The sequence below is a fragment of the Scylla paramamosain genome, chromosome 49 (assembly GCF_035594125.1).
Source record: "Scylla paramamosain isolate STU-SP2022 chromosome 49, ASM3559412v1, whole genome shotgun sequence".
NCBI lineage: Eukaryota > Metazoa > Arthropoda > Malacostraca > Decapoda > Portunidae > Scylla > Scylla paramamosain.
In genome coordinates this window covers 5,462,289-5,473,905 of record NC_087199.1, presented here as the reverse complement: position 1 = coordinate 5,473,905, position 11,617 = coordinate 5,462,289, and the positions used below count along the sequence as shown (strand labels likewise).

Below are 11,617 nucleotides of genomic sequence, written 5' to 3'. Positions count from 1 at the left end.
GTCATTTTGTCTTTTCCGTTGGGCTTCTCTGATTACAACCTCATATCTGTATCTTGTCCTATCACTCCGATTCCTTAGGGTCCTACAAAACGAAGATGCCTCTGGTGCTTCAGTTTATTCATTGGAGGAGGTATTTTGATTTTTCATGGAATGCTACTGTTTCTATATCAGAGGCTGTATATGTGTGCTGAGCCCATAACAATGATGGTAGTGTCTTGCATGGAGATATACATTTCTCACATTCTCTCGCACTCTAAACCTTCCAAAATTGGGTTTAACTCACCCTGTTCTCATGCTATACATGATAAAGATGCGGTACACAAATGATACCTAAGCCTTCCATCTCTTAAAACTCGTGCATTTTATATTTTTTGCCTAAAATCATGCAAAGAGTGTTCTTCAACTAGCTAAAAACTCCTTTTGTGAATGTCAAAATCTTTGTAGTTCTATCTTCCCTCTGGTACCTAAATCAAAAATATCTCCAACTTTTTTTCTTCATCTTTTCCCCTTATATTTTAACCTATTATCACCACTGCCATCTCATCTATCTCTAAAGATGAAGTCTTCACTCAAAACTTTGTTTAAAATAATCTATTTTGAATGACTCAGGACTTGTCCCTGTCCTACACCCTCCAACTATTTTTTGCTTCCTATAAAATGTTTTTCTAATGATCTTTCCCATACCCTCATTAACCTATACCCTCTGAAGGCTTATGAGTATGATAGGGTCTCTCCTTACTGCTGAAAATTTGCCTACATTTAGCCAATTTCTGAAAAGAAAAATGTTGTTCTGCCTATTATTTAATTTTCCTGGGATTCTTAAGTTTTTTTATCTATTCTCATAAGGAAGACTCTTGAACATTAGTCTTTTCACAACCCTAAATATCATCGCCGGTATTAGTTCTTTTTAGTCAGCCTCAATCCAGGATACCGTAAAAAGGACGATAAACGTCAGTCTTATCTGCCACACTTTCAGCCCAAGACCTTATGATAGTTTGGTTAATGACATATTCATCAACTGTCTACATCTACATCTACTTATCATCAGCTTATGGAAGCTGGTCCGTAAATTTAAACTCATTATTGAAGATACTTAAGTGATCAACTTTGTAAAGTTCCATTTCTTTATATATATATATATATATATATATATATATATATATATATATATATATATATATATATATATATATATATATATATATATATATATATATATATATATATATATATATACATATATATATATATATATATATATATATATATATATATATATATATATATATATATATATATATATATATATATATATATATATATATATATATATATATATATGAGAGCACAGGAACACTAGATTTTAGAGAGGGCAATAAATTACCGCCCTCTCATAGGAGAGAACCATTTGCCATACGGGCAGGTGGGCAGAGCCTGTAACAATGCGCGTGGGCCAAGGTGAGCGGGTCACGACCTCGCCAGGCCTCACTTCCGGCCGGGTAATCAAGCACCCAAGACGTGCCATCCTCGACTCTACCCGAACCAGCCTGCAGAAAGGACAGCGTGGTGCAGCGGTAAGCCGAACCCCTGACTGACGAAGTTTGCTTTCATCGAAGCAGACTGGAGGAGTTTACACCAAGGGAACGAACGCCTTGGGTGAGTTATTAGGAATAAGTATTTCTTTCTGTGTGCCGCTCACGCGCCACTGAGTGTAGCCATAATTAGCTAGGCCTTCGTTGTAGTTACTGTGTAAATATAAATCAAAGATTTATAACTGTGCTTTCTTATGAGTGTCCTACGTTAATCTACCTGGAGACTCAATCAGGAATCGCATGTGATCGGCGGGTGTGAAAGTGTAAAGGGATCCCGATCCATGACAAATGGCGCCCGAACAGGGACCTCACGGTAGAGTAATTCTTTGGTACCGTGTAATTCTGCTGACATTGCTGTAGACAATGGGTCATAGTGAATCTTTCAATCCCTTTGCGCGGTTTAGGCCTGAACATAACAGCAGCGACGAAGGTTAGTGAGTATATAAAGAAGCGGCTAGCTGAGGAGAGAGAGGACCGCTTACGCGCCGAGGAACGTGAGAGAGAGGACCGTCTGTGGGAGGAGGAAAGGCAGGAACGCGTGAGGCAGGAAATGGTTCGTGCTGAAGAACGGGAACACGAGAAAGCGATGACTGAAATGGAGCTTCGCCGTGCGGAGGCGGAAGAGACTCGATCTCGAAATTCTGAGGGAAGCACTCTACGTGCCCTACATAGGGTGAAACTTAATGCTTACTGTGAAGGGGAATCCATCGATGCCTTCATTTCCCATTTCGAGCGGCTGGCCAAGTTGTATCAGATGGAGTCTGAAGAGAAGGCCATCGAATTTTACAGCCTGTTTACAGGCTAAGCCTTGTCCATTGTACATGGGCTAGGGCCCGAAGATAACTAGTACTAACACATGAAATGCGCTCTTTTGAAGGCGTTTGGCAGAACGACGGAGGCAATTCAGCAGGCATTTCGCAGTGCTGCTATCAGTGATAACGAAACTGCCGTTCAGGCTCACGCCAGAATTTCTCGTCTCTTTGGCGAGCGAGTGCGGAAGGGATTTATCTCATATATGAAGCGTTGCGGGAATTAGTCATACACGACAGGTTTGAGGATATGTGCCCGCTTGAGTTTGTGGCCACAACTAAGGCGACGGGAAACGTACAGGCAAATAAAATGGCGGAAAACCTGGACCTCCATTTTTCCGCACATGGACGTAAAAATGTTCCCCGAGTTCGTTCAGCGAGGAGCGGCAGCAAGCTGCAGCCCAACGATCCGGAGCCAGTAAGGAAGGAGCAGGTACCGCCTCCCTTCCGGCAGAATAAGCTACAAGGACACCCCAGGGAGGGTAATAAGTTTCATCCACCACGTGGGTGGAATACCGGCTCATCGCGTCCCGCACCACCTATGAGAGGTGGCCCAAACACAGGCTGCCGCGCTATTCGAGACGCCGGCCGATATTGTACCAGCGGCAGACGCTACTCCAATTACAGCCGTCCAGAACCACCCTTCGCCGGCCGTAGATAGCGTTCAGGTGACCCTTGAAGCAAATAACAGGGCCCCACAGCCCCACTCGTTTTGAATCGCAGCAGCCTCTTCAGTACCAGTAGATTCACTGCGGGGATTGACTGTGAAAAACGGTAGAGTAAAGGGCAGGTCGGTAAGGGTAATGCGGGACAATGGTTCTACTGCTTGTGTAGTGAAAGAGGCCCTGGTTGCTCCCGCTCAGTTCACAGGAGAACAAGTGAGAGTCGTCATGATGAACGGCTCTGTGGCTATTTCCCCGATATCTGTAGTCGATATGGAGACGCCATTCCTCACTGGCAGAAGTCAGGCCGCTGTGATGAAACAGCCGAGCTACGAATCGATAATCGGTAACGTTGAAGTGGTGAGGGACGTTCGGAACACGGACGCCGCGACCCAAACCGAAGGTCAAGTAGGTGCCGCCCTGATGCGAGCTCAGGCACGACACACGGCCCGTGGTCCCTCTCAAGCTCACATCACCTGACGAGCTGCTCAATAGCGCTAACGTCACTGCCGCACAAAAGACTGATTCCTCCCTTGCAAACATTTGGAAGCAAGTCGCTGAGAGGGTGTCGAGGGTAAATAAATACGGTACGACTCGCTTCTGCCAACACAGAGGAAAGTTGTATAGAGAAGTCATCTCCGACCTCGGTGAGGCTCAGTCGCAATTCGTGGTACCCGCACAGTACAACCACGCGATGATGGAGATGGGACATTGCGCGGCTTTGGGTGTTCACATGGGACGACAGAAAACACAAGACCGCATTAGTCACATATTTTTCTGGCCTGGCATGATGACCGATATCGCGAGATTCGCGAGGTGCTGTGACGTGTGTCAAGAGACTGTAGACAAGGGCCGTGTGACACCTGCGCCGCTAAAACCCATGTCCCTTATATCCGAGCCATTTGAGAGGGTAGCGGTAGATATTGTTGGGCCTATCACGCCACGCGCGACTCACGGATCAAAATATCTACTCACGTGTGTGGACTTTAGCACTCGCAGGCCTGAAACAATACCCCTGAAAAATATAGAGGCCACTACAGTGGCTGAAACGCTGGTAGGGATATTCTGCCGTGAGGGTATTTCCAAGAAGGTGCTGAGCGACCGAGGCACTCAGTTTACGTCTGCCATGATGGACGAGACGTTTAGGTTCCTCTCCGTGAAGGGCCTTAACACGACACTCTGGCATCCCATGTGTAACGGTATGTGCGAAAAATTCAACGGCACACTGAAGAAGATGCTCAAGCGGCTGGCCGATGAGCAACCCAAGGAATGGCCGAGATTTGTGGCTCCTCTCTTGTTCGCATACAAGGAAGCACCGCAGAGTACACTGAAGTTCTCACCTTTCGAACTACTCTATGGGAGAGCAGTGAGCGGTCCACAACCAGTGCTGAGAGAGCTATGGGACGAGGACGTGAAAAGTCCGGAGGTACGTACACCATACGAGTACGTTATAAACCTGGCTAGCAGACTTAGGGAAATCTGTCATATGGCCTATGAAAAACTCCTGAAAGCCCAGGAGGTACAAAAGGCGCATTATGATCGGAATGTGCGACTACGCACCCTGCAGCCTGGACAGGAGTGCTTAATACTCCTACCCACTGTTCATAATAAGTTGCTGGGGCAATGGAAGGGGCCTTACGAGGTCATAGAGCGCGTCTCCGATTTAAATTATGCTGTACTGATTGATGGAAAACGGAAACGTCTCCACATTAACATGCTTAAGGAGTATCATGCGCCCGCCATCTCTGGTAGCGCTGGCGCTCAGGAACCAGCATATGCTGAGGACAAAGCCGCCTGTTTGAAAGCCGTGCGTGGTATTTTTTCCCCTTCAACAGCTGCGAAAAAGGAAGGTGAGATCAAATGCAGTGCGGCCGTTATTCACGATGCAGAGGACGTAGGAGACGGTCCACTCATATACAAAAAGCGTCAGACGGAAACTGTAGATGACGTCGCATTATCTGAAAGGCTGTCATCTGAGGAAGTATCGATAATAAAGAATCTTCTGGAGGTTTTCTCTGACAAGCCTCGCGAGGCCCGGGTGGCGCCCCACGAGATCACCCTAACGAACAGGAAGCCAGTGAAGGTGAAACCCTATCAGGTCCCTCTGCAGCTTAGGGACGCTGTGGCTGAGGAAATAAAAGAAATGGAGGACTTAGGCATTATCGAGAGATCCGATTCTCCGTACTGCAGTCCTATGGTCGTCGTATGCAAGAAAGGCGGTAGTGTTAGGATCTGCGGCGACTTCCGAAGGGTTAACGCAGTAACATAAATAGACGCAGAGCTCATGTTCGACCAACAGGAGATATTTGGCAGGCTGTCACACTCGAGGGTGTTTAGCAAACTGGACCTCACGAAAGGATTCTTTCAGATCCCGCTTGACCCCAAGTCAAGGATAATAACGGCTTTTGCCATCCCCAGAGGCCTCTATCAATATCCTTCCTTTCGGTCTTGCCAATTCTCTCGCTGTTTTCAACTGCCGAATAAGACAGGTACTAGGTGACCTGAATGGGGTCGTGGTTTTCGTAAATGACGTACTGGTACATTCTACGGATTTAGAGGACTATGTAAGACTGTTATGTACGGTCCTAGATAAACTCCAAGACGTCAACATTACGGTTAAGCCGAGCAAGTGTGAGATTGCAAAGGCAGATGTCGATTTCCTAGGCCACAAGGTGAGTCAAGGACAGTGTCTCTGCTTGGAGGACAAAGTTCAGAAAATAAAGGAAGTTCCCATTCCCAAAAAAGACAGGTCCAATCGTTTCTAGGGGTAGCAGGGTATTACCGCAGGTTTGTCCTTAACTTTGCAGCGGTAGCGCTGCCGCTCTATGAACTTGTTAAGAAAAGAGCACCAAACAAGGTTGAGTGGGGCCCCCACGAGGACAGATCATTCAAGATACTGAAGTCGTTGCTGTGCAAGGAACATATCCTACAGTTGCCTGGTCTTCCGGGTGCTGGGAGAGAAAGAGTGTGGACCAGGTTATGTGGTGGCCCCGCAAGACCCATAACCACCCACGCTACTACACCCCAACTACATGATGAGCTGTCACTTGTGTCATGTGTTTGAATATGAGAACTGAAACTTGGTTAGATATGTCAGGAAAAGTATTTAATCCAGAGGTTAAGATAGATGGGTATACAATGTTCTATAAAGATAGGGAAAACAGGAGAGGAGGAGGCGTCGCGTTATATGTTAGGGACATATTACAGTGTTGTATCAACAGTAGAATTAAAACAGATAACAAAGCAGAGTCGATATGGGTAGATATTAAAGAAGGATCGCAGTCAGTAGTACTAGGGGTAGTTTACAGACCACCGACCAGTACAGAGGAAATTAACACCTCACTGTGGCAGGAATTAAATAGAGCAGGGAGGTACAGTCAGGTATGTGTGGTAGGAGATTTTAATTTTAGGAATATCGACTGGAGTCTGATGGTAGGTAACAAGGAAGCAGAGGAATTTCTTAAGGTAATTCAGGATAATTTTTTTAAACAGGTAGTCGTAGAACCCACAAGGGGGGGATAATATTCTAGATTTAATTCTTACTAGCAGGGAGGAAGCAGTCACGCAGGTAGGGGTTGGAGGACAGCTAGGTAACAGTGACCATAGGGAAATTAGGTACAATTTAGAATGGGAAGAAACAGTTAGAAACAAAAACACTAGTAAAATACCTGACTTTAGGAGAGCAAATTTTGAAGAATTAAAAAGGTACCTCCAAGGAGTGGACTGGCAAAGGATGCAGGGTGAGGTTAGGTCAGGGACGGAGTTCAGAGAGATAAGGCAGGATGAGAGAGGTGAGGTGAGGCGTGAGGGTGTAGGACAAGAGGAGGGAAGATGTGTCCGGAAGGGAGGAGGAAAGAGGAATGGGGGAGCTAGGTGTGAGTATGTTGGAATGCCAGGTCATGCTGAAATGAGAGAGGTGAGGTCGAGGCGAGTAGATGAGGGAGTGGAGAGGATGGTAGGGGACGAGATAAGGGGACTAGGTGAAGTAAATGTATAAATATTTCGTAGATAAAGTTCATACAGGTCAGTTAGCAAATATCCCGTATAGAACAATAAGATCACAAAAAAATGACCTTAAATGGATGACTGCTAGGTTAAAGCATTATATAGCCTGTAAGAGAAGTATATATAGGAGATTAAGGGCAGGTGAAGAAGTTTTAAGGACACAATATAATGAATTAGTTAAAACAGTCAGGAAGTTAACGAGGAAAGCTAAGGACAATTATGAATCAAAGGTAGCCAGCCAGGCGAAGACGGACCCCAAGGGATTTTATCAGGTATACAGGACGAAGAATAAGGATACTGTAGGTCCATTAAAGGCAGCAGATGGGGAGCTGGTTAGTTCTGGGGAGGAGATTAGTAAACTTCTGAATGATTATTTTTTAACTGTCTTCACCCAGGAAAACATGCAGGATATGCCAGATAGTGAACAGATGTTTAGAGCAGATGAGAATGAGAAGCTGACAGATATTTCCATAACTAGGGAGATAGTGGAACAGGAGATAGATAGGCTAAAAAAGTTCAAGTCACCAGGACCTGATGAAATATATCCCAGAGTACTTAAGGAATGTAAAGAGATTATTAGTGAGCCGTTAGTTTCTGTCTTTAGGAAATCACTGGAGTCGGGTGAGGTACCGGTAATGTTTAGGCAGGCTAATGTAGTACCCATCTTTAAGAAAGGAGATAAAACTTTAGCGTCTAATTATAGACCTGTCAGCTTAACTTCAGTTGTAGGTAAAATGTTAGAGTCAATAATAACGAGGAACATTAGGGAACATTTAGACAAACATAACTTGATAAATCAGTCAAAGCATGGCTTCACGAAGGGGAAGTCTTGCCTGACAAACTTGTTAAGTTTTTACAGTAAGGTGTACGAGGCAGTAGATAATGGTGATAGTTATGATATCTTATATCTGGACTTTAGTAAGCATTTGACAAGGTACCCCATCAAAGGCTCCTGAGAAAGGTTAGGGCACACGGGATAGATGGGAAGGTGTTAGGCTGGATAGGGTCATGGCTTGGTAACAGGCGACAGAGAGTGGTAATAAACGGCTCGAAATCCGAGTGGGGTCATGTAATTAGTGGGGTGCCACAGGGATTAGTATTAGGGCCATTGTTATTTCTAATGTATATCAATGACTTGGATAGTGGAAATAGTAGTGATGTTAGTAAATTTGCGGATGACACAAAGATAGGTAGATTAATTAGGTCAGAATCGGATGCCATCACCTTGCAGGCAGATTTAGATAGAATGAATGAATGGACAGATAGATGGCAAATGCAATTTAATATCAATAAATGCAAAGTGCTTAGCGTAGGTAGAGGAAACCCACACAATAGGTACACATTAAACAACCAAACTCTGGTAGGTACAGGGTATGAGAAAGATTTAGGAGTTATAGTTAGCTCTGAACTCCGTCTAGGGAAACAATGCATAGAAGCCAGAAACAAGGCAAATAGGGTACTAGGATTCATTTTTAGGAGTGTTAAAAATAGAAGGCCGGAAGTAATATTAAAGTTATACTTGGCACTGGTCAGACCTTATCTAGACTACGCTGTGCAGTTCTGGTCCCCACATTACAGGAAAGATATAGGTCTATTAGAATCAGTACAGAGGAGAATGACTAAAGGGATACCGGGAATGAGGAGTATTCCTTATGAGGCGAGGTTGAAGCTGTTAAATTTACATTCTTTAGAGAGACGTAGGTTAAGAGGGGACCTGATAGAAGTCTTTAAGTGGTATAAGGGTTATAACAAGGGAGATGTAAGCAAAATTCTTAGGATGAGCAACCAGGGTAGAACAAGAAATAACGGGTTCAAGCTTAAAAAAAAACTTATGTTTAGGAAGGAGATATGAAAAAAATGGTTCTCAAATAGAGTGGTAGATGAGTGAAACGGACTCAGTAATCATGTAGTTAGTGCTAGGACACTAGAGAGCTTTAAGAGAAGATTAGACAAGTTTATGGATGGGGATAGCAGATGGAAATAGGTAGGTGTGTTTCATACAGGGACTGCCACGTATAAGCCTGGTCGCTTCTTGCAACTTCCCTTATTTCTTATGTTCTTATGTTCTTATGAGATGTATATGGTATTATGAAGACACTAAATTTTCTCTTTGTTGGCAGAGGGACTCTGAAGCCACCCTTGACCTCAAGGCCGTTCGGAACACGCTTGTGTTCCCCAGAGAGAGGTGTCATCACGCCACGTCTTCCCCAAGATGAATCCGAAGACACCGCTCCGTGTTCGTGTAGCGTCTGCGTGTCTCTTCCACATACATTACGTACACTCGAACACCTACACTCCGTAATGTTATACATAAACATACATAACAATAGGAGGGCGGTTTAAATCTGACGATATTTCGTCTTGCAAAAGGCACGGGAAAGTTCAGCTGGTGCAGGAGTTTTTCCCCTAAGCTAGATTCTTAATATAAATACGGGGTTTTATCCTCATGAGCCACCTGAGCTTCCACCCGAAGACCCTTTTAGTCTACACACACCCTTTTGTAGCTAGTTAGACTTATAATTTTTTTTTTCTTCCCTGAAAAAAGTCCTCGTTTGTATGGGATAATGTGAGAGCACAGGAGCACTAGATTTTTGAGAGGGCAATAAATTACCGCACTCTCATAGAAGAGAACCATTTACCATGCGGGCAGGTGGGTGGAGCCTGTATCAATGCGCGTGGGCCAAGGTGAGCGGGTCACGACCTCGCCAGGCCTCACTTCCGGCCGGGTCATCCAACGCCCAAGACGTGCCATGCTCGATTCCATCCGAACCAGCCTGCAGAAAGGACAGCGTGGTGCAACGGTAAGCCGAAGGCCTGACTGACGAAACTGGCTTTCATCGAAGCAGACTGGAGGAGTGAGTACACCAGGGGAACACCTTGGGTGAGTTATTTGTGGTAAGGCCTGTTCTCAAGCGCATGTCCAGTCGCCCAGCGACCACATGGTCGTCGCTCCTTATCGAGTGATATAGTGCGTAGTGGCAGCTATTTACCTCCGTGATCCAGTAATTTAACGTAAAGCTGTGCTCTTACAATGTAGCTTAATTCTTCCTCATTCGGTGCCCACGTGGTCACATTGTAGTGTTTCTAGGGTAAGGACCGGGCATTGGCCTCACTTCCGGAGGAATAAGTATTTTTTTTGTGTGCCGCTCACGCGCCACTGAGTGTAGTTTAAGCTAGCCAGGCCTTCATTGTAGTTACTGTGTAAATATAAATAAAAGATTTATAACTGTGCTTTCCATTGAGTGCCCTACCTTAGTCTGCCTGGAGACTCAACCAGTAATTGCATGTGATCGGCAGGTGTGAAAGTGTAAAGGGACCCTGATCCATGACAATATATATATATATATATATATATATATATATATATATATATATATATATATATATATATATATATATATATATATATATATATATATATATATATATATATATATATATATATATATATATATATATATATATATATATATATATATATTTATTTATATATATATTTATTTATTTATCATTGTTATTTTTAAGTACTTCTTGTTTCTATGACTGAGAGCTCGTTGTGACTATCATACTAGCTACATACTAGAATGATGCTGTCTTTACATTTCAGATAAGACATGTGAACCCCCCTTTACCAAAGAAGGATCTCACTGTCTGTTGTTGGCCCCGCACGAACGAATGAATTGGGCCGATGCACGCCAGTACTGTATTTCCAGAGGAGGTGAACTTGTTGTCATGAAGGAAGCAAACATCTTCGCCGAGCTACTTCGTTTCATCTGGAAAATTAGTAATTATTCTTAATTCTAAAAAAAAAAAAAATCCATATCAGTCCATTTACAGTTGCCAGGTATTGTAGTAAAATAGAAAAAAACAAAAACAAAGGGGTAATTCTTTTAATCAAGAATTTCGAGGGAGAAATGTTTCATATTCAGCTGATTCTCATGTCAGTCGCCAGGAAACAAAAGATAATAGGATGAACTTGTCATTGCATCATTATGATGGACGATCTAGTGTAGAACATGAAAATACTCATTTACTTGTATTTGGTCCTGGAATGAAAGAATTAAATAATTATTTAAATCAACCACTAAACATTATGAAAGGAATCTGAATTTGGGAACAGTAAAGAAGCGCGAAGCATATGGAGAAATGTGATGAAGCTAACTCTTATATGACGTAACAGCTTCAAGTAAGAAAGATAGTACCGAACAGAGAATGATACGGCGACGAGAAGCTTGCCGGTGGGATACGTGGGCTTTGATGGAGGTGGTACTGTAACGAGAGGAAAGATGATGAGCGATACCGTTATGAGTGAAGAAGTAATTCACCTATCATCTGCCCTCCTAGAGACAACCGTCAGGTTCAGCGACTGCGACGGTGACGTTATAAAATTCATCTCTGAGGAATGTAACGCTGATGGCACAGAGCTGCAAACATAAACAATAGTCTGTTATGGATGAAGTAGAGTCCCGTTTAGATACGTACACTTGCAAAGTGATCAATAAATACTTCAGAAACCACTGGAGGATCAACCATCGTGTCAAGGCAGAAG

The 11,617-nt window shown here is 43.7% G+C and overlaps 1 long non-coding RNA gene across 1 annotated transcript; it reads left to right on the top strand.

The window, feature by feature from the left end:
• Positions 1-1,412: 1,412 nt before the first annotated feature.
• LOC135095512 (uncharacterized) lies at positions 1,413-10,298 on the top strand. The gene is made up of 2 exons (XR_010264419.1): positions 1,413-1,656; positions 9,189-10,298. It is a non-coding gene; the product is annotated as an uncharacterized LOC135095512 (long non-coding RNA).
• The last annotated feature ends 1,319 nt before the right edge of the window (positions 10,299-11,617 follow it).